Below are 20841 nucleotides of genomic sequence, written 5' to 3'. Positions count from 1 at the left end.
CTGTGGGAAACAACCATCTGTCTTGGGAGATATCAACTCCAGGAGATATTGATGGCACTAAAAATATCTGCCTTAGTCCACAGTCCCACGGCACTCCGTTTTCAAGCGTGGAAAGCTTCAATCCTTCAGCAGTAAACCTTTTCATTTATTTTTATTTTTGGAGTGTTGACTTACCAGGTGAGGACTGAAAGACTTTGGTTTGTTGAAGATGGAGCCACACAAGATTTTGGTGCCTGGGCTGAAGGAGGAAACTAGAGAGGAGCTGCAGAAAGATAATTAATATGGATTAAATGGAAAAAGAGCTTTGTGCTCTGCTTCACAAGTACAGACCATACACAGAGATGGATGTCTCCATCTCAGAAGAGCTTCCTGGAGCAGTTTGGCAGGCTGGTTTCTGCTGAGAAACATGAGAGGAGAGAAAAAAAAAAGTACTCTTTGAAAGAAACTTTAAAAACATACCATGAATTCAAAACAGCTCTTCACTCCTCTCTGACAAAAAAGCTAATGCATGTATTGAAACTGAGAAAGTCCCCATCCCAGGAATCTTTAGAATTTAGACCATTTTACCTTCCATGTGTGACTAAAAAATCAAGATAATCTAAAGTTTTAGGAGGGAAAAGTGAAGATGGGGCAGTTTAAATTCACCAATGGATGTACAGTCAAATGATCAAAAGAAATAATACTAAACTCAGTCAAATACTGTAGTGATGGAGGTGGAAAATGCATCCAGATACACTGAGGTGGATAAAGAAAAGGGGGTGTCCCAGGAGCACAGGGACAAATTTTACAGGAAAGGAGAATTCCCACTTCTCGAGTAGTTTAGGAAAAACCCTCACAATAAAACACTTTAGGAAACAGTGGCTTCATGGAGCAGTTAATACTACATGTCAGGGAAAAGGGAGTCAGGGTTTGTTTCCTGGGCAACTGGGGAACCATAAAGATACTGGATCACAGTTATGAAAGAAGTGGAAACACCTGAAAGAGGAGGGCAAGGAGGAGAAGGGATTTCTCCTTGTACATACAGCAAGAGAAAGAGACAGAAGGCTGATTGGATGCACATTTTTTAATGATTTCTTTTTTCTTTTTTTTTTTAAGTTGGGTTTATTTGCATGACAGCTCTGAAATAGGACAAAGTACAGAGAAGGGCAATGCTGCATAATGTGAACAAGGAAGGGGAACTGTTCAGCTTTTTCATTTAAATGCATGAAAATCTCTGTGAGGTCTCTGTGTGTTGAGAGGAAGGGTATGAATTTTAAAAAATTATGCTGAAGTAAACGATGACTCCGATGAGAGAACCAACTGAATCTGAAGGCTCATAAGCCCAGCTGAAGTTAGGAAGTGTGCTAACAGTCCCAAGCTGTGTTTCAGGTTGGTGCTGAGTGGGGCACTGACTCAACAAACAGGTCAGCAATCCAAAATGTAACACCCAAAACCCCTCTGCAGCTCTTTGGAAATGAAATGTAAGGCTGTGGTCACAGAGAGCTGGCTGCAGGGATGGGGTGGGATGGGATGGGATGGGATGGGATGGGATGGGATGGGATGGGATGGGATGGGATGGATGCAATTGCTGTGGAATGGCCCTGCCCATCCACAGGGATTTCCTGACCCCGCTGAGGTGGGTGTCCATGGGTGGTGAGATGGCAAACTGTGTCTAAGAGTCACATCCTGCTGATGCTCTCTGCTTCCCCCATCCCACTCTTTTTCCCTGGTAGAGCACTGCCCTGCAAGGGAAGGATGCAAACTGGCTAAGTGACCTTTTAGGGAAAGAGGAGAGGAATGGAAAACCCGGTAGATTCAGGCCTGGATACCCACAGAGGGGACAGGCAGCCCAGAGTGAGGGGACTTGGCGGTTGGGTGGTGGGAGAGAAGAATTCATGCTTGGCTTGCTGCTTAGTGGTGACACAATGCCTCAATCTGTCCCCCAGTGCCAGGGCTGGCTGCCACCCCAGCTCTGGCTGCCTTCCTCCATCGTTCCTTGAGCTGGGGCCATCTGTGTGCTGGGGCAGCCTTTGAGGGTGACAAATAGGGAGAAAACACTTGAGAGACGCTGGACTGCTGCTAGTCAGAAGGCCAGAAGATATTGGTGGTGCCTAACCAACAGGAGATCTTGCTGGCTTTGGGTCATCTCCCCCAGATGTCCAAACACTAACAGGTTTCCTTTTGGCATCTGAGGGAAAAGCATCAAAACTTACGAAGCACAGGCTGGTTTGAAAACTAAGGAAGTGAAAATGACAGACTCACAGAATGATTAAAAATTAATCTCATTACTAAAGATTATCTCATTCCAACCCTCTACCATGGCAGGGACATCTTCCACTATCCCAGGTTGCTCAGAGCCCCATCCAACCTGGCCTTGAACACTTCCACAGATGGGGAACCCACAGCTTTTCTGGGCAACCTGTGCCAGTGCCTCACAGTGAATTTCTTCCTAATATCTGATCCTTAGATAACTCCTTCTTCCCAAATCTCCCAAATACCAAATCCGGATGAAGCCAATTAATGTAAAGAACCACATATGGTCACTAATAATACTTGGATTTCAGTTGTCCTGGTCAAACCAAAGCATTTTTGGCACATCATCAAGTACATCCTATCTGTGCTTTGCTGCTGCTCAGTGAATTCCATCCTGCTGGAAATGCAGAGGTGGGCAGCAAAGGATGAACTGTTTCCTGTCAGCATTTAAGCTCCTTCATGCTTGCTCAGGGGCTTTGCCTAAAATCAGTGACAATCTGCCCACTTCCATACCTAATTGTCATAAACATGTGAAAACAGAACACAGCATAATTAGCATTTCTCCCTTCATTATGCCAATGTGCTTCTCAGAGCATAATCACGATCAGCAGACATGTCATTCTCCTCTCACCGTTTTCTTTTTGCAAGTTTAGCTTCTTTTTCCACTAATAAGGATTAAAAAATAGAAAAGAAAGAGACAACATAAACCACCACTTTTCTGTCTGAGTGTGTCTGTGCAGCAGTTGGTGACAAAGAGCCCCTGACCTGAATCAGACTCTGCAGTAGCCAACACCAGCAGAAATAAAAAACACATGGTTTGAAAGAAAATTTGGTGCCCATCACAGGCAGCTCAGAGTTTGCACTTCATCAAGAGCCAATTTTCACTAGGATTAGTTAACCAGCCATTTCCTTCCTCACTGGCTTTTAACCATTTATTGTTTATAGCTCAGCCTGGAAAGCTCTGCAATAGACACTAAAGAATTTAGGAGAAGCAGCAGGAGTGACTCCACAGGAGTAAGTTAAAGCTCAGCATGTACCCTTCAGCTGGAAATCATAAAGCATCCCTGGAAACATTTAGCTGAGCCCTGAGCTGGAAGACACAAAACAAGAGGGCACCTTTCCTGCTCCCTGTGAAGAGGGCTGCCAGCTGCCAACCTGTTCATTCCAGGTGATGTAAACACAGAGAGTTTTGCTAATCTTATGCTAAGTTTGATCTCAAATTTTGCTTTTGCCTGCATAGCCTTTATATTCACTCCTCTCTCCTCTTCTGTCTGTCTTTGAGGATTGCCTGCCCTTGGGAGTCTCCTCCTCCTGTCTCTATCCAAAAACATTCACATTCTTCCCCAGAATGGTGCTGATACAGTCTTCTGTTCCATCATCCCCAGCTTGCCAGTCATTGCTTGCTTTTTGAGAAATAAAAAGAAATAAAATTCAAGACGTTAATAAAGCTTATGATGCAGAGAAAATATTTGCTTTGCATATTGCACAGAGAATTTAAGAAGCTGAGATCTCCCAGTTTTAGGAGCTAGAGAACTGTTTTACCTAGGACACTGCCTTTTTTGTAGAATTGATCTGAAAATGCTGGCCTGAAGTCTGGACTATTTCTTCCAGGACTAGTGAGTACCAGCAGCTGTGTGTGAGGTTTTGAAAAGGACAAAGGATGTTTGTGATTTGTGTCCAGTTTACTTTGTAAAGCAGCTTAGGATTTAGGAACGAGTTCAGGTAAATTTGTGCACTGTGCCATTTTACAGGACAGCAAAGCCAGTGGCTGACTGACACGTTTGGGGGCCAAAGCAGTGATTCCTGTGCCAGAGAGCAGGGATGTTGAGAGGTGAGAATAGCCAGGCTTCCAGGGCTTCCCATTGCCACTGGTTGGGGTCTGGCCACCTCTCATGGAGAGCAAAGGGAAATACCCACAGTAGTTTAACATTGACTATCAAAACTCCTCTGTCCTCTGGCAAATCGAGTCAATCTTCAGGACAATTTAACTATTTGGTCTGTTTGATGCTGTTAAATTCCAGCTCCAAACAATCTGTGTTGGAGCAGCAGCACTGGTAACAGAAGAGATCCTGTAATGAGATCCTCTCATCTTGTGTGTGAGTTAACAGAAAACCATCACCAGTTAGCAATGCAGATAAAGCCTGAGACCTGAGTCAGCAGAACTGGATTTCCAAGCTCCCTCAAGCTGAAGTCCTTTCTGCACAAGGACCAGCAGGCCCAAAATAATGTCATGTTTGCCACCTCTCAGCCAGAAAAATCTCACTTTGGACAACCTGTGGATAAGTAGGAATGCAAGCCCAAAGCTCTGGCACAGCAGTTTCCAGGAATGACTCCTCTGCTGCACCTGCCAGGGGTGCTGCTGTGTTCTGAGGGGCATCCCTGACTCTGGCTGGACTCCAGCTTCCTGGGATCTAGCAATGATCACACCTGCCCTTTGCTCTCAGGAAAATCCACAACATCCCAGCATGGTCAGCAATTCCTCCAGCTTAGTTTGAGGAAGGTGAGCACCACCCAGCCCTACTTCACAACCATTTCAGCCTGCCACTCCAAGAGCTCCGTGCATGTCTTCCTCCTTGCCTTTTCTCACTGGAATTCAGAAGAATCCATCTTGCTTAAAAACCCAATTTCATGCAGAGGAACCTGACCAAAACTGGCTATGCCGCTGCACTTGCCTTTTCCCCAGAGGGGGAGGATGCAAAAGCAAACAAAACGTGACAGATGTTTGTCACGGTGTTTAATGTGCTGCTGGAAAGGGTTCAGATCCTGTTGTGGTGAGAGCTCAGAAATCCACAGTGCAGAAGCCAAACACTTCAAGATGAGCTTTTTTTGTGCCACTCTGCCTTGAAATACTTCCAGATGATGCGTCACAGAACTAATTTAGGCAAGAATAGATTCCCCTAAGCAAGACAGTGATAGAACATTACACTTTGCAATATACACCTGAAACTGCACTACCTGAAAAGGCAATTTCTCATCTGAAACACAGTATCAAAATAATTTGATTTTTTTAAATCCAAATGCAGAGAAGATGAAGAACATTACAGCAAAATGCCTTCACATGGAGATAGGCTGTCCTGCATATAGAGATCTTTGGAACTTACAAGTGGTATTCATCTTTTCCAATTATTTTGAGTTAACTACCTACCTGCCTCATCTTCTTTCTAAATTGCAGTGACACACATGGTTGAATTCTCAGCTGTATTAAAAATACCCTGAATGGATGAAAAGAAAAAAATCCCAGTTCACAGTTTGTACATGTTGCATTATATCATCATTTGACTTCAGGATGTTAGAATTTGTTTTATCAGAATTTGACACTATCTACTTGACTAAAACATACAGAAAATGTAATAAAATCACCAAAAATGTCATGCCTGTGAGCTTCAAAGCAGCACAAAGCTTGACTATTTTAACACCTTTTTTAATCTTAGAGAACTGCTTATCCATTGATTCAGCCTGTTCACCCTGGATCATTCTGTCACTGTTGCTCAGAGTTTTAATGCATTTCTGTCAATGCAGTAACTGAAAAAAGAAAAAAAATAGATACAACACAAAATTTCACGGCCTCTGCTTAAGGCTTCAGAGCTTCCTTGTGATCTTTGTAGAGCAGCTCGTCAAAAATGCATCATGCTAATGAGAAAGCAATTAGGTAAGAGTGCAGAGCTGGCCAGAGCAGGTCTGCAAAGCTGTGGGGCAGTTCAACCAGGGAAAAATTCTCTCCCTTTGAAAGCAGGGACAGAAACTGCCTCATACTTCTGCACTCTTGGTTTTGATTCCAGCACCATGTCACAACTGATGAACCTCCAGCTGCTCTTCCCAGTCGGGGCTGCCATATCCCCAGGGAGGGAATTCTCACCCTGGGAGATGGGCAGTGGCTGCCTGGTGTCACAGTGCCCCACTGGAAAAAACCACAACACAACAAACACAACCAGCCTGGGATGGGAAAGTCCTGCAATGGTGAAACAAGTCACCAAAGCCCAGGATGTTACTTAGATACAATAAGATTTTTAAAGATTTCCTCATTGTGCACCTTCTCCTGTTGATGCCTTTAGGTTTGTAATGTTCCAGCTTTTCTCTGGGAGCAGGGAGGCAGGAAAACTCACCCATTCTTCCTTTTTCTTTCACAGAAGGAAGTGTGCCTTCTCTCCAAGTCATATATTGCATAAGATATTTTGGAAATCATCAAGCAGAGCTGCAGTAGCATTCAGGTTCTTTCTTCATCTTGAATTTGGGATTACAGGGATCTAGGTATAATTTGATTTAAAAAATTAAAAGAAGCTAAGATAAGCAATCAAAATTAGCATGCAAAGTAGGAGCTGTATTTTTTTCCAGGGCAAATATTAATTTTACAGAAAACAAGTAGAGGCAGTACTCTTAATAAGAAAGTTTTTCCTTTTAACCAAAGCCTATTAAAACAAAAAGCTCTCTGAAAAAAAAATACTAACCAAATATATCTGACAAAATATCCAAGTCTTTCTTCTTTCCTTGCTTCTCCCCTCCCCCCGCCTTTTCTCCCCTTTAAGGAAATTGGGGTTTTTTTTCTATTCTTTTGTTGTCACATCTGGGGCAAAATGTAGCAAAAAAAGCTTTTTCCCCCCTCCTGTCCATGCTGCCCTCCTAAGTACCAGGAGAGTGGGAACACCTTAAAGAGCCTGTATTGTACCAAGTGTCAAATTACAGATGTGCCAGAAGATAATTTAGATAAAGACCAAGAAGGCTCATAAGAGTTATTGACTCCAAGCATGACAGGTTGTTACCACAATTTCCTAAGAGGCTGCATCTGTGAACTCCAAATACCCTTTTTATTCTTTGCCCTCCCACTCGGCAACCTTCAGAAACTGGAGTTTAAGTCTCCTTTTAGGTTGATGTGCTACAAAGGAACCGAAAGGAAGCCTCAAGGGGAAGATACTGGCTTCAGCTATTTGATCCAGGTTTTTACATCGCTATTCTCTGCCCAATTCTGAGAAAAATAAATCCCTTTATCCTCCAATTCCCCACCTAATCAAAACTAGGCCGTTTTACCCAAATAGCCAAGCCACATTGTTTAACACCCACACTGATTTCAGCCCCCTGGCAGTCACATCTGAGAGATTTTGCTTGAAGGACTAGTCAGAAAGCAGAGTAATTTGGCTGGTGCTGCTGTTATGAATCTCTTAGTCACAAAATGCTCCTCTCACCATAAAGAAAAGGAGTGGTGATGAGGGACAGGATGAAGGCAGCAGCCCTGCTCTGCCCCAGGCTGTGCCACAGCACCTCCAGCACAGCACAGCAACAAAAACTGGGGAGCCAGGGGACCTGGCCCTGACCCCAACCCTCACCTTAACCCACCCTGAGCCCATGGATGGAGGTACTGGGCAGTGGACAAGCAGAGCTTTCCATGGCTCACACCAAGAGAAAGATCTTCAAAAGGTTTCCTGGTTCTGCCACATCTACAGGGTAGAAGCTGCAGAGAAAAAGGGCACAGGGAAAAGGGAAGGAGGGTTACCAGAGGAAAATATGTCATTAAAGATGCCTCTCTCAAAGAAACCAGGCTTTACAAAATGCAGCAGGAAACTCCAGAACATCTGTTTAGCATCTCATTTGTCCTCGAGATTTGCAGCAGGACCATGAACATGTGGGAACCTCTCACTTCTTACCATTTTCCTTTAAAATATAACCTACTGGACAGGCAGGAGGGTCCCAACACTGCATCCCTTCCAGGGATCACCATGACACAGAGGAAGCAATTACTAAATAAATGGATAAATCAAAAGCTCCAACTTGGTTTTGTTTTACATGTGTCAACTCCAGAGCAGATCCCAGCTGGGGAAGCTGATTCTGGAATACAAATGAAGGGCACTTTTAGACTGCCTACACCAGTAATAAACCATGGACAAAACAATGCCTTTGACTCCCAAAATCAAGCAGATGAAACCCAGCCATCATTACCCAGGTGGGTCCCTTGCAGTAAGAGAGAGGAGAAGGGTGGATTTCAGAAAAGTTTCAACTACAAGATGAAGTTATTCACACAGCAACTGATTTGGTGAATTCGCAGAGCAAATGAAATGTTGTCTCTGGGTTTTGTTTCTTTACTTTTTAATATCTTTTTTTAAAAAAAAATATTTCTAAGATTTCCTCATGTGCTGCTCTGTCTTGCCCTCTAGTAAAAGGGAAACACATATTGCAAAAGTTCAACCCAACACAAATTGCAAAATTACTCTTAACCTCATCCTCACAAACTCAAAAACTCTTAACATCAAGTCTAGCTCAATCTATTCTACCTGGACAGGTCCTGCTACAGCCAATTTGCACTTCCAATTCCTGGAAAATGAAATGTGTCACTGCCAATCCAGGGAAGAAAACTCTTCACTAAGCTGGGCTCACGTGCTTCTGCATTCTCCTCAGTCTCCACCTGAATCTCCCCCTGATTCTTCATCTCTACCTCAGTTAACTACAATGTGTTCTTGTTGGGAAGCCAATTCCTGCCAAACACTTTTGTTCTTTTGGGTGCATTTAGTCTGGGTTTTTCTTATTTGCTTATTAAAAGGCCATACAGTACTGACACCTGTTTTCCTATCTGAAATTTTATTTAAAGGAATTAGTGTCTTTTTGCCCTTAGTTGACCACAAAGGAGTGAGATGACTCTAATAATATAAAACTTCATCCAGTTTAAACTTAGTGATTGGTCAAATTTAAAGCAAAAATGCATAAAGCCTGTTTTGCCAGTCATTTTCATAAGCTGGGTTCTCTCAGTTTCAGCAGGCTAGCAGATCTTCTAGGTCTCTCTCCAGAGCTCTGAATATCTTGGTAGTTGTTACCAAGCCCAGGAGCTTTTGGATCTGGCATGCTCTGCTCCAGGAGACTGCTGCAAATCCATCCCCACAGCTGCCAACCTGCCCCAGGTGCTGCACCTGCCTTGGAACAGCTCAAAAGCCTGCCAGGAAAAGGGATAGGCATATTTTGGGGTACCTGCATAAAATGCATCTGATGTATGAGGCTGTTTGAAGGCTTCATGCAACAGCAGAAACCATGGGGTAATCTCAGCTGATCTCAGTGAGAGCAGGAGCAGACCTGAGGAAGGATGGTGGCAGGAAGGGATAAGCAATTTCCTGCTTTCCTGCATATTTATTTCTGTAACAGCCCTCTCTGCTTTATCCTCTCCAAGCTGGCTGTTAAATTCTAAGGTTGAAAAATGATTTCATGTTCTCCACTTCCCTCGCTGCACTTGCAGAGAGGGCTGAGCTCCCACTGCACAGCACCTGCAGGAGGAAGGTCTGGTTTCTCAGGGTGAGCAAATCATTCCAAATCATGGATCAGCAGCTCCAAGCCAGGACAATGTGTTTGGGATCTGCTGGTGGAGAAAAGGCTCTCAGCCCATCCTTCTGCCCTGGAACATCACAAATCAGCAACCTACTGTGGCTTTTGCAATAGCAGCACTGTTTCTGTGAAAGACCAAGAAGAGGTCAGCCAAAAGGTGAGGGATTCCTGCCTGCCTCCAAATATCCTCAGCTTCAGAAGGAAGCTGAAGTCACTGGTTGCAAACTCTGCAGCCAGCCCAGACAAGTACCAGGAGCCTTCTGGTCTGGAGCAGCCTCCCTTGAAAGAAACACAGATCCGTTCTCATCTGTTCTTGGTTTTGGCCGTGCTAACAATATCTTTGTCGGTAATACCAGCCTAGTATTACTAGGCTAAAAATATCTTTCAGCACCTGCAACTATGTTCTTCTATTTCTCAAGAGCTTTTTTTTTTTTCTAAGTGCATGCATAAACATAGGAAAGCAAAACCAACAGATGAAACAAGAGCATTACTGAAGAGTGTTACAAAGAAATCTTGGTTAATGAGCTTATTTTTATTGAATTCTTCCCTGTGAGAATGGTGAGGCACTGACAGAGGTTGCCCAGAGGAGCTGTGGATATCCCTGGATCCCTGGAAGTGTTGAAGGCCAGGTTGGATGGGGCTCTGAGCAACCTGGACTGGTGGAAGGTGTCCCTGCCATGGCAGGGGGTTGGAACCAGATGAGCTTTAATGTCCCTCCCAACACAGGCCATTCTGTGATTCTATGGAATACAAACAACTGGAGTGACTGCAGTGATGTTATCCCAACTGCCTTGATCTGACTGTAATCATTCTCTTCATTCCACCCCACACAGCTGGCTGGAAGTTACCACACCCTCACATGGACCTTGCACTTTTCAAAAGGTCTGGGACCAGATCATCTTTTTACCCCACTGCAAGAAAGCCACTCCAGAGTTTTCAAGACACTCAACTTTCCAGCAAACCTCTCAGATGCCCTTTCTGAAATTTTTATTGGAATAGGTGACTCCTAACAGCGTGGAATGGATGAGACTCTTGGGTAGAATCAGTTTGCTGCTCGTTATCTGGGAGGGTTTTCCTTCATCACACCTTTTCTGACCTGAGTAACTGCATGTCATGCAAATGCTCTGTCTCTGGGTTCACAGGGCAGAATCAAACCAGTGTGCTGCACTTCTCAGCCAGAATAACTAAACAGTGACTGGTGAAATCCTCCTCCACCAGAGTATTGCTGACAGGTCCCTGAGGGCTCTATATGGCCCATGCTGCTCAGTGTCACTGTCCATGGTTTAGGGAGGAAAAAGAACAGATCACAGTAACCACCAGTGATGTGTCACCCATGATGTATGGCACACATCACATGCACTGACACAGGAATTAGTAGGGCAATAAATAACAGCAACACCCAGTCAAGTAAACACAGAGAAAAGGCACCTGCCAGTGGAGACACCTTTTAGGTTGCTATATTGAATTCATGGTGAAAGGGAGCTACTGAGGGTTTCCAGCAGGCTGAGAAGAGAGCCTGCTGCCTCTCCTTATCAAAGAGGGGCTCAGCTGTCCACTGCTGTGCTCAACTCCTACCCCATGGCCTGGAGGCACCAAAACCAAGGGAGAACTTCAGAGCAGCCAGCCAGCCAAAGGAGATCAAGTGAGGAGACTGGTGGGTGGTAGGTAAAAGAGGAGAAATCCCAGGAAGAGAGGAGAGACTTTTCATAGCTCCCTCAGAAGGTCAGAGGGGTGTCTAAGGACACTGAAGCAAATGGTGTTACCAAATTAGGGTTTTTTAAAATTAGTATTCATCAACAAAATAAAGCAGGATTTTCCCCATCATTAAATGAGAAGTATGATTACTTTCAACTTTTTCTATTGCTGAGAAAATGTTTGCAATAATTTCAGTAGTCCATTCCTGGCTGTCAGAAGTTCCTTCTGGTGGATGTCCCTGTTTAAAGGCTCCACCCAACCATTCCAATACACAGTTTATTCCATGAAATCTTCTATATAAACCTCCTAATCTGCTGTGGACTACCTGACATGCAAAACCAAACTCTCAACCTTCATTAACTGATAGGCACATCCTCACTAAAGTTACATGGAAAGTTATTTTTTGTCTTCCTACTGGGTGTCATTTCTCACTGCAGAACAAATGGTGCCTCAGCTTCTTAAAAGCCCATATGGATTTCTGATACTGTTGCCATAGATTTTAACCATTAACATTGGAAAGAATTCAATAAACCAGAGTTTCATAGTCTTGTTACCTCATTACAGTTGTTCCTCAGCACCATAGAGCCACTAAGACATTTCTCATCACTACATAATTTTCAGGCCACTTCTCCCAATTTCATAGATGACAAAGCAGAAAGCTGCATAGCTCATGTAAATCACTATACACCTAATGTCCCACCAAAAGTCTGCTGCTGAATCACAAATCAAATACCAGCCCTGCCAAGCCTCACTTTCTCCCAGCCTCATGTGTGGTGGGAAACCACAGACACACAGAATCATTAGGTTTGGGAAGGGACCTCTGGAGATCACCCAGTCCAACCCCCTGCCCAGGCAGGGTCACTTGGAGCAGGTGACACAGGAACACATCCAGGTGGGTTTGGGATGTCTCCAGAGAGGGAGACTCCACAGCTTCCCTGGGCAGCTGTTCCTGTGCTCTGCCACCCTCAGGGTAAGGCAGATCTCCCTGATGCTGAGGTGGAACTTCTTGTGTTTTAATTTATGGCCATAAACTAACCACAACACAAAGGTACATCCATCTATCCGATCACAGGCATTGATACTCTTTCCCTTTTCTGAGCACCCCAAACAGCCACAAATCAAAGGGGCATTTCTGGGGTCAGAAATGCAAAGTCCAGCCCTTTCAGAATTCAGAGAGAGCACACACATGTACCAGCCAGCTTGAACACGTGTCCAGAGAGGATTTGTAATAACACACAGACCTCCAGAACCACACTGTAACCTGCAGTATCTGCTGGATACAACTTCCAATTCTGCTCATCCTCCTCCTTCTGATGTTTTTTCAGGAAAACACAGATTATTTTATGGAAGAGGAAACACAGCTGTAAACCTCCAGGATGCCCTGAATGGTCTTTCCACAGCTGGCAAGAGGTGGGCAGAGCATCAGAGCTGTGGAAACTCTGAAGGTGTGGCTTAGAGGTGTCACTTGTGTGGCTCAAGAGAGGGCTGAGCCTGCACTCCTGAAATGGCCTTGGGTTCACCTCTTGGCCCCAGCTATTCAAGAGAGCGCCATTCCCTGGAGTCCTCTGCCCTCTGCACCACAAGACCCCTTCTGGCCTTACCAAAGGCCAATGCCAACCCAATTCAGTCTGGCCATGTTAAAATTTCTGTTTTCTCATTGCCCAAGCACACTTTGAGCACACTTTCCACCCCATTTTCCAGCTGCTCTCCTCTCCAGCTCTTTAAGCTTTGCAGCTGTGAGAGCAAAACTTCCCAAACACTTCCTTGCATGTGTCTCCACTGGTCTCAAATGTATTGTGTAACTCTGCCGTGTGCCCAGGGACCCTTTACATTATTTAAAGGCTGTCAGTCAGGTGTGAACCTTTCCATTGATTTACCATTCACTTCTCATCCTCTCCTGGATGCATTAGGCAGCTGCAGCTTGCCACTGGTATTGAAGAATAAATTCATTTGTTTGAACCTGACTTAGAGCCGCTCACTTTTGCAGCCCATATAATTCTCCTTACTGTGGTTTCTGTGACATTAATGACAAAATAAATAATTCAGCGTGGTTTTCACCCAAATGTAGCCTTGTCAGAGACTAATATACAATCTTTGCTAGCTTATTTAACAAAACAAGCCCCTGAATGCTTGGTGCTTTTAAAGGCTGAAACTCCCATTTTAATGGAATTTGGTGGCAAAACTCCCCTGAGACCAAACAGTAACTAACAGGCACAATCTTCCCACTCTTGCTCCTGCCAGCCCACTTTCTCACTTAACCCTGGTGTTTATGCTCTGCACCCACCCAGCAGGTCTGTTCCTAGGCTGGCTTTTCATGGAGCTGCACTTAGCTTGACGGGGCCATGAGCAGCACCTTCACCCTGCAGGGGTGTCTGCAGAGTGTAATTAGGAGAAAAGAGAACACTTAGTTCACTAATGAGACCTGGCAATGAGACTTTAGGGGTGAAAGAGACTTCCCTCCTGTTCTGGCTCTCAGGGTGGTTTAGTGACACACCAAGTCACTCTGAGCATTTCGGGAGGGCTGCTTGGCCACAGAAGCTCTTTAACAGGACCACTGTTGAAAAAAAACCCAAAACAAACAACAAAAACAACAACAAAAACAAACAAAAAACAAAGAAAGAAAGAAAGAAGGAAGGAAAGAAGGAAGGAAAGAAGGAAGGAAAGAAAGGAAGAAGGGAAGGGAAGGGAAGGGAAGGGAAGGGAAGGGAAGGGAAGGGAAGGGAAGGGAAGGGAAGGGAAGGGAAGGGAAGGGAAGGGAAGGGAAGGGAAGGGAGAAAGAGCCAAAGAAAGAGCAAAAGAAAGAAAGAAATCACTAGTATTGTGGACATTCATAACAAAGTTTCTGGTACCTCCACTGAGGCCAGGATATGCCTCTCAATACCCACTCCCCCAGTCCCCCTACAGCATGCTTTTTCTCCACTCCTCATACACTCATTCCCACTCATCCCGTGTTCATTAATGCTGTCCCTGAGCTTTGCTAGCACTGGTGTCAGCAGCTGTGGAAGGCAAGCATAAAGGAGTACTCCTAGCAAGAAAAACCTTACATCTTTCCCTTAAAGCAATGCTGCTTTCCCTCAGAAGTGTTTTGGCTCCAAAATGATATCAGGGTTGCACTGGGATTAAGGCTCTTATTTCCACGTGAATTTCCTTTGTGTTCACCTCCTTTTCTTCTTGTTCCAGGAAAACCACTTAGTTTGTCTGTAAGCAACACATTCAGAGGCAGCATATACATCATACCAAAGTATTCCTGCCTGGAGCAAGGTCAATTTGATATTCAGATTGGCTTTTCATTCATCCTGGGTCTGCAGAGTGATTTGTTTTCTTTCAGCTTCAATTTACCTAAACTCTTGGTATCTGTTTTTTGATTTTGCAGACTAGACTGCTACTCAGGGTGGTTTTTTCTTCATGTCCATGGAGTCTGTTTTCCCTGTTATGCAACTGCAGCTGCTGTTTGCAAAGACTACAGTGTGCATTAGGTAGTTGATGAAATAAATCCTGATGAATTCTCATGGAGAGAGGAATCATTAAAGTCTGTGATTTCAAAATCACGAATGGCCCATTTCCTTCAAGATAAAATAATAATGAATAGATTGTACATTTCAAAGTATATTCTAAGGAAAATGGCTAATGGTTTCCTTGGAGCTGGAAATTATGCTCCAGGAAAGGGATGCATCTGCCCCAAATGCAACTGTGGTTGAGAGGGAGTGAGAGATAAGCAATGTATCCTTTTGGGTTTTGTTTTTTTCCCAACTGTAACACACTGACCCCAAAGTTGCTGACAACTCAGGTCCCTTGGCAGCCCACACTTCCCTTGGGAATCCCTCCCCAGCCCAACTCCACCACACTTTAGCCCTTTCCTTGCTCTCCCAGCACGAATCCCAACCTGAAAAATAATCATAACATAAGATGATACAGTAACTGCTGTATCATCTTGCAAAGAGATATGTCCAAAACCCACTGGCTCCTTCACTGAAATAGCCTGGTTGGTTAAACAATGGGGTTGGTTCAGAGGCTATTGATTTATTAAGCCAAAACCTCGAGTTTAACATGAAGAATCTTAGTTCTGAATGACATTAGGGTTACCTGCTCAGTATTGTGATTTTATTCACATCAGTGACATCAGCATGACAAGGAATGAGCAGACAGAGGGGCCTGGAAAATTTCCTTAAAATTAAAAAAACTGACACTGTGGGGACATCAGCAGTGGTCTCATAGTGTGTTTGATATGGAAAGAAAACCCAAAATGGCCTTTTGTAGAAATGATCCAAGAAAAACACTGCATCCAGCAGAGAGCACCTGATGGCACAGTGGAGCTCTTGCAAAGGGTTCTATTCCTGCCTATACACACAGTCTGCAGCCTGATTTGCTCAGCACAGCTTTAGTTTAACTGTTCCTTTGGTCTGAACTGCATGCAATACTTACGAAAGCATACGTGGGATTGACACAAATACCAATGAATTACTCAGATTTGCAGTTGTGACAATGACACCAGGAAATGAACTGTCAGGAGCTTTAAAGGAGAAGACAAATTATAAAAAAAAAAAAAAAAGAAAAAAAAGAAGAAGAAATCACTGTTGCCTTTTATTTGTGTTCCTGATATTTTCAGCTTCTAAAAACATTACCTCAGTTAACTCTCTGCACTAAAATGTTTTATGACAGAAATAAAGTTCTTTTCATTACAAATAAAAAAGCATTCTCCCTGGCATAGCAGCTCTGCTATCATATTAAAGGCACCTCCCAGGGTAGAGCTATTCCAGATTAGAGAGAATTGCCATCGGAACCAGAGGCTGGATTGCACTTTTCATTTCCCCACGCCACGGCAGGCAGGAGCAGCTGGCTGGGATCCTTCAGGAGCAGTGCTGTGCTGGTGAGTGAAATTCCCAGTGACCCCATGAAGTGCAGGCCAGCAAGCACTGCCCAGTGCCTGACCTGGTTCAGCACACACTGCTGCCCTCCCCTCGCCCCTCAGCCCCCCCGGAAAGGTTCTGCAAAGGGAGGGAGAGTGGAGCTCACTGCAGTGCCAGCTCCTCACAGCAATGACTGCTTTGCTCCCCTAAAACAATTGCTGTGGGTTTGGAAGGCTGAAATCTGCTGGGACTTAACCCTGACAATGAGCTGCTCTTCCACCCAGCTGGGACAGCAGCACCCCACATTATCCTCTTCATGCCTCACTTCCCCTTCAGCTTTGGGGCTGGGGATGATGGTGATGACTCTCCTCAAGCCCCTGCACCAGCTTGATCCCAGAGATCAGGGTGACTCAGAGGTGGTGTGGAAAGGTTTGGCTCCTTTGGGAAGATGCTCTCTCAACCCAAGGTCCCTGGCATCAGCTGAGCAGTGAAATGCTCAGTCCAAGGCAGCACTCACATCCTGCACAGCCCCTGAGCTCTCCAGCAGAGCCAGCAGTCAGTCCTGCTGCCAAACCCCTGCACAGCCTCCTCCCACAGCCCCCAGACCACCGGGGTGCCTTTGTCAGCACAGCACAGCAGTGTGAGCAACACAGATACTGTCAAGGACAGCACAGAGACACCAGCACAGCCAGCCCTGCTCCAAATGCTGCCAGAATATTTATAACCTGAGTGTTCTGCCCAGGGAACTGCAGCCTAATTTAGGCTCCTTTTTCCTGCTTACTTTCCTCTTCTCAAACACATGAGAGTTTTCTGTCATTAATCTCCGGACTCTCATACTTCCAGTGTCCTGAATTTGTATTTCTCCTTATAAGCACAAGCTGTCCTCATACTGCTTGGAGCAGCTGACCTGGTCACCTTTCCTGGCCCATCACAGGGAATAAATCATTCCCAGGCATCTGTGTACAGACCTGAACACAGTTCCTGGAAGTGGTTTCACACAAGAGGCTGCCCAGCCCCAGCTGTATCTTGGTTTCAGAGTGATTTCCAGAATTTTCCTACGCTTTTGGGCATTTCTACCAGGCCAGAAGTTGCTCCTGCTTCACACAAGTAATTGTGCTGCTCTTTTCATCCTCCCCAAGCTCAGCCAGTGCTGTTCTGTGCTCTGTATGGAAATTTCCAGCCCCTGTGGGGTTCCATTCAGTGCAGCCTCTGCCCGAGGCTCATGTCCCCTTCAGAGGGTCCTTCCACACTCCATCTTTGCCACAGCCTCAAAAAACTGTGTCTGCCTGACCCTAAAAGCTGAGATTCCTGGGCTTCTCTTAGCTTGCACTTTGAGAGGAGCACAGCTCATTTCCTAGGCACAGGAGGGAACATTTTCCTTGCCTTGGACTAGTGATGCACATCATACACAGGAACAGCAGATTTGGGACTTCACCAGCAATTGCTATTCTCTATTACGTAGAGAATATCTATTTTAAAAATGCTCTTTTAGATAGATTTTGTGCACTAAACAGAGGTAAGTGGAATGCTGCAGGATGGCATTTTGTTAATTAAAAAAAAAAAAACCCCAGCAGAGTTTACTGACAAACCACTGACCCTCACCATCACTGGAATGGGAAAAATAATCAAAGCATTTTCATCTTGTATTTCAAATTACAACTCCAGCTTAAGTAAAGGTATTAAAAGACAGGTGCTGGAAAGCCCTCAACACCACCAACAGAAATGAAGGACTTTTAGTTTTGCTAGCTCACAAATAACTCAATTAGTCACCCAGCACTAAGGCGAGGGCAGAGCGCCGGAGCGTTCCCTGCCATGGCACGGGGGAGATTGAGGTGGCTAATTCCATTAGCACTCTGCAAGTCCCTGCACATAAATCTTCGTGGCATTAATGAGCAAATGAGGCATCAATAATGTAAGGAATTTGGTTCCTTAGCTCCACTTCAGGATGTCAAGCAAGGACATCTCAGGTTTCCCACCTCTGCCAGGCATGCCTTGTGCATCCCGTAATGCCCAGCTTTTCTTTTAGTTAGGAAAGTAGCACCACTGCTGGGGGACAAGAAAGGACAAAAAGGAAAAGTGAAAAGCTGGCTGCTATTCCAGTGGTGGGTCTCCCCAGGAAAGCTTGGTCTCTTGGCCTGCTAGACCTAGAGAGGGATAAGACCTGTCAGATAAACTACGTCATGTTTCCCAGCAGCTGCTGCTACATAATCACAGCAAGCTTGTTTACAATTGAAATCAGAAATTATTCCAAATATTGGTCTTGTTTAGAAAAGACCACCTCTCTCCAGTGCCTAAAAGGGTTAATAAAATAGCAACTACTTGGATGGCAGACACCTACTTTCCTGAAATTTCTGTGTGCAAGGCCACAAGGACCTGCCATGGGAAGACAGGAGCACAGATTTCTCTTCTTCAATACCTGGAAGGATTTTTTTTTTCCTAATTGTGAAGGGAAGGGAATTTTGTGGTGGCTAGATGAGTTTTGGTTCCACAATGCACTCTTTTTTTTTTTTTTTTTTTTAAGATACTGGTGGAGAAGAAAGTCCAAAATAGTGAGTTTGATTCTTCATGTCTCTTCCTCCTGACTTACCAGTGCTCCTCACTTATGACTTCCACAAATTCATAGGAACTTCTGGTTGTGCTTCAAGCCTTCAGGAGCACATCAGGTGAAGATACACCTGGACTCATGGCTCTTGCATGCAGCACTGTTCTGCTAGGCTGCTCTTTTTAAAAATTGATCCTCTTCTCAGTGCAAGATGCAAAAGCAGTTAACAAAGGAAAATCTCTCTCCTCTCCTCACCATATCCTCATTTCTTTGCTGCTGGTTGGATAGGAGTGCACATCCCAACCTGGCAGACACTCCAGAGCCCCTTCTCCCCAAACATATTTATCTCTCCTGGCTACACAAACCATTTCTGCAACTCTGTTGGCAGCTCGAGAATTTAATTGCGTGTCTCATGACATTGGGTGGTGGTTTTAATGAAACCTACAGCTCCTGGGGAATGAAGGAATCCCAAGGTTGGTATAAAACCAATTAAGGCTTCTAATTGCACATGCGACCTGAGAACACCCAGCAACAGAATCCTCAAGGATGGAAATCTGAAGGTAAATAAAAAGACCCTCTTCCTTCCCTGTGCAATTTTTGTTGTAAGAAAATGCTCTCAGGGTTTTCAGACTAATGACATGGGAGGCCTGAGTCACTCGTACAAAGCCTCAGTTTAGAAATACTAATATTAACATAGAACAGGCTGGCAGGGAGAGAAGATAACAATTGCTTTAAGCATTAATAATGGCTTATTTTTATACTAATAATAAGATTAAAGCACTTGGAAGCAGGTAAAACACGTACCTTGACAGCAGCCATTGGAAATAGGGTGACACGAGGCAGTTTAACAGCCAGGCAGAATTACCAGTTTCATCCCTTTGACATTGATATATCACCAGGGTGTGAATTCAGTAGGATTCAGGGATTACAGGGCAGCTCTGGAGTATCTGGAATAGAAGAAAAACACACCTGAAGCTTAAATGAAAACTAGAGCACTGTGACTTATGTCAAGTTTAGCTCTGGAAATTAATATCCTGCCCTTTCCTAAATCTTGGAGCCTAGGAGTCAGTAAGAAATAAAACCTGCAGTATTTATGATTTAATGGGAAAGGGTTTGTCTGTTTCCACAAATCCAGCTGGCTTGCAGAAGAAGGGAATAAGGATGGCCAGAGTTTCAAATTCTAGCTGTAAATGATGAGTCCTTCCTCCCATTGTTTCCTGGTTATTAAATTAATGTTGAAAAAGCAGTTTTCCTTATGTTTACACACCCACACAGTTAATTGGAAGAAAAATATGCCTTTATGGCCAGGAGTGCCACCCCTGTTTGGGAGAAACAGGTTATTGTGCAAAATTCATGTAATTGGTTTCCATAGCCCAAAGCAAATCAGGAATAATTTCTTAGAGAAGAAGAGCAGATTTATCCTGAAGTGTCCCTTGAAATTTCTCATTCAAAGGCTGATGGCTCTAATGACTGCCTTCAAATTGCCATCAGTAAAAGTCTATGCAAAAATGAAATTCAGCGTGCAATTTGGCAAACAGCTGTGGGCTCCCAGCCTTCAGCCCCTAATCTAATCTGGGCTCTAATTTCTCTTTGTGCAGATTTGTAACTCACACAGGGTTGATCTTAACAAGGCACAAGGAGATTTAGCCAGGCCCATGAGTGCCTGCAGGAGATCATGGGTGGCACTGGGCCAGCCCCATCCCTCCCTGGTGTCAGACAGGCACAAAGGGACTCCTGGATTTTCCCCCTTCCCAGCAGGTCTCTGGCTGAGCCCAGCACAGCCCAGGACAGACACAAACCTCAGCCCCAGCTCAGCCCAGCCCATGCCTGGATGGATGCTCTGAGCCAAAAATGGGGAGCCTGCTTGTTCATATTCCATTAAATTCCTCCAGGACCTGCTCCCTTTGGAGCCCAGGAGAGCTTCCCTTTCCCCAAGCACTCAGCATTCCCTGCTCCCCAGAGCCAGCAGGACTGCAGTGCAGGAGTGACAGAATTCCCTGCTCTTCCCTTCCCTGCTCCCCAGAGCCAGCAGGACTGCAGTGCAGGAGTGAGAGAATTCCCTGCTCTTCCCTTCCCTGCTCCCCAGAGCCAGCAGGACTGCAGCACAAGAGTGAGAGAATTCCCTGCTCTTCCCTTCCCCTTCCCTCGCGGATGAGCCTCCCACAATCCGCGCCAGGCGCTGCCTCTGATTAAATTGGATCAAATGTCTGTGTTTACGAGACGTTTTGA

At 44.8% G+C, this 20841-nt stretch overlaps 1 long non-coding RNA gene across 3 annotated transcripts; it reads right to left on the bottom strand.

The window, feature by feature from the left end:
* Nucleotides 1-237: 237 nt before the first annotated feature.
* LOC146438863 (uncharacterized) lies at nucleotides 238-19592 on the bottom strand. 3 transcript variants are annotated; one of them, XR_014850524.1, is made up of 4 exons: nucleotides 19417-19592; nucleotides 7561-7675; nucleotides 6336-6476; nucleotides 238-2167 (listed from the first exon to the last, which is right to left on the bottom strand). It is a non-coding gene; the product is annotated as an uncharacterized LOC146438863 (long non-coding RNA). The 3 variants fall into 3 exon arrangements; XR_014850525.1 differs by lacking the exons at nucleotides 7561-7675; nucleotides 19417-19592 and adding an exon at nucleotides 13646-13773; XR_014850526.1 differs by lacking the exons at nucleotides 7561-7675; nucleotides 19417-19592 and adding an exon at nucleotides 13508-13562.
* Nucleotides 19593-20841: the final 1249 nt, after the last annotated feature.

This window comes from Lichenostomus cassidix, chromosome 3 (assembly GCF_008360975.1).
Source record: "Lichenostomus cassidix isolate B80296 chromosome 3, HeHo_3.0, whole genome shotgun sequence".
NCBI classification, from domain to species: Eukaryota; Metazoa; Chordata; class Aves; order Passeriformes; family Meliphagidae; genus Lichenostomus; species Lichenostomus cassidix.
The sequence above is the reverse complement of the archived record's forward strand: the minus strand, read 5'-3'. Positions and strand labels throughout refer to the sequence as shown.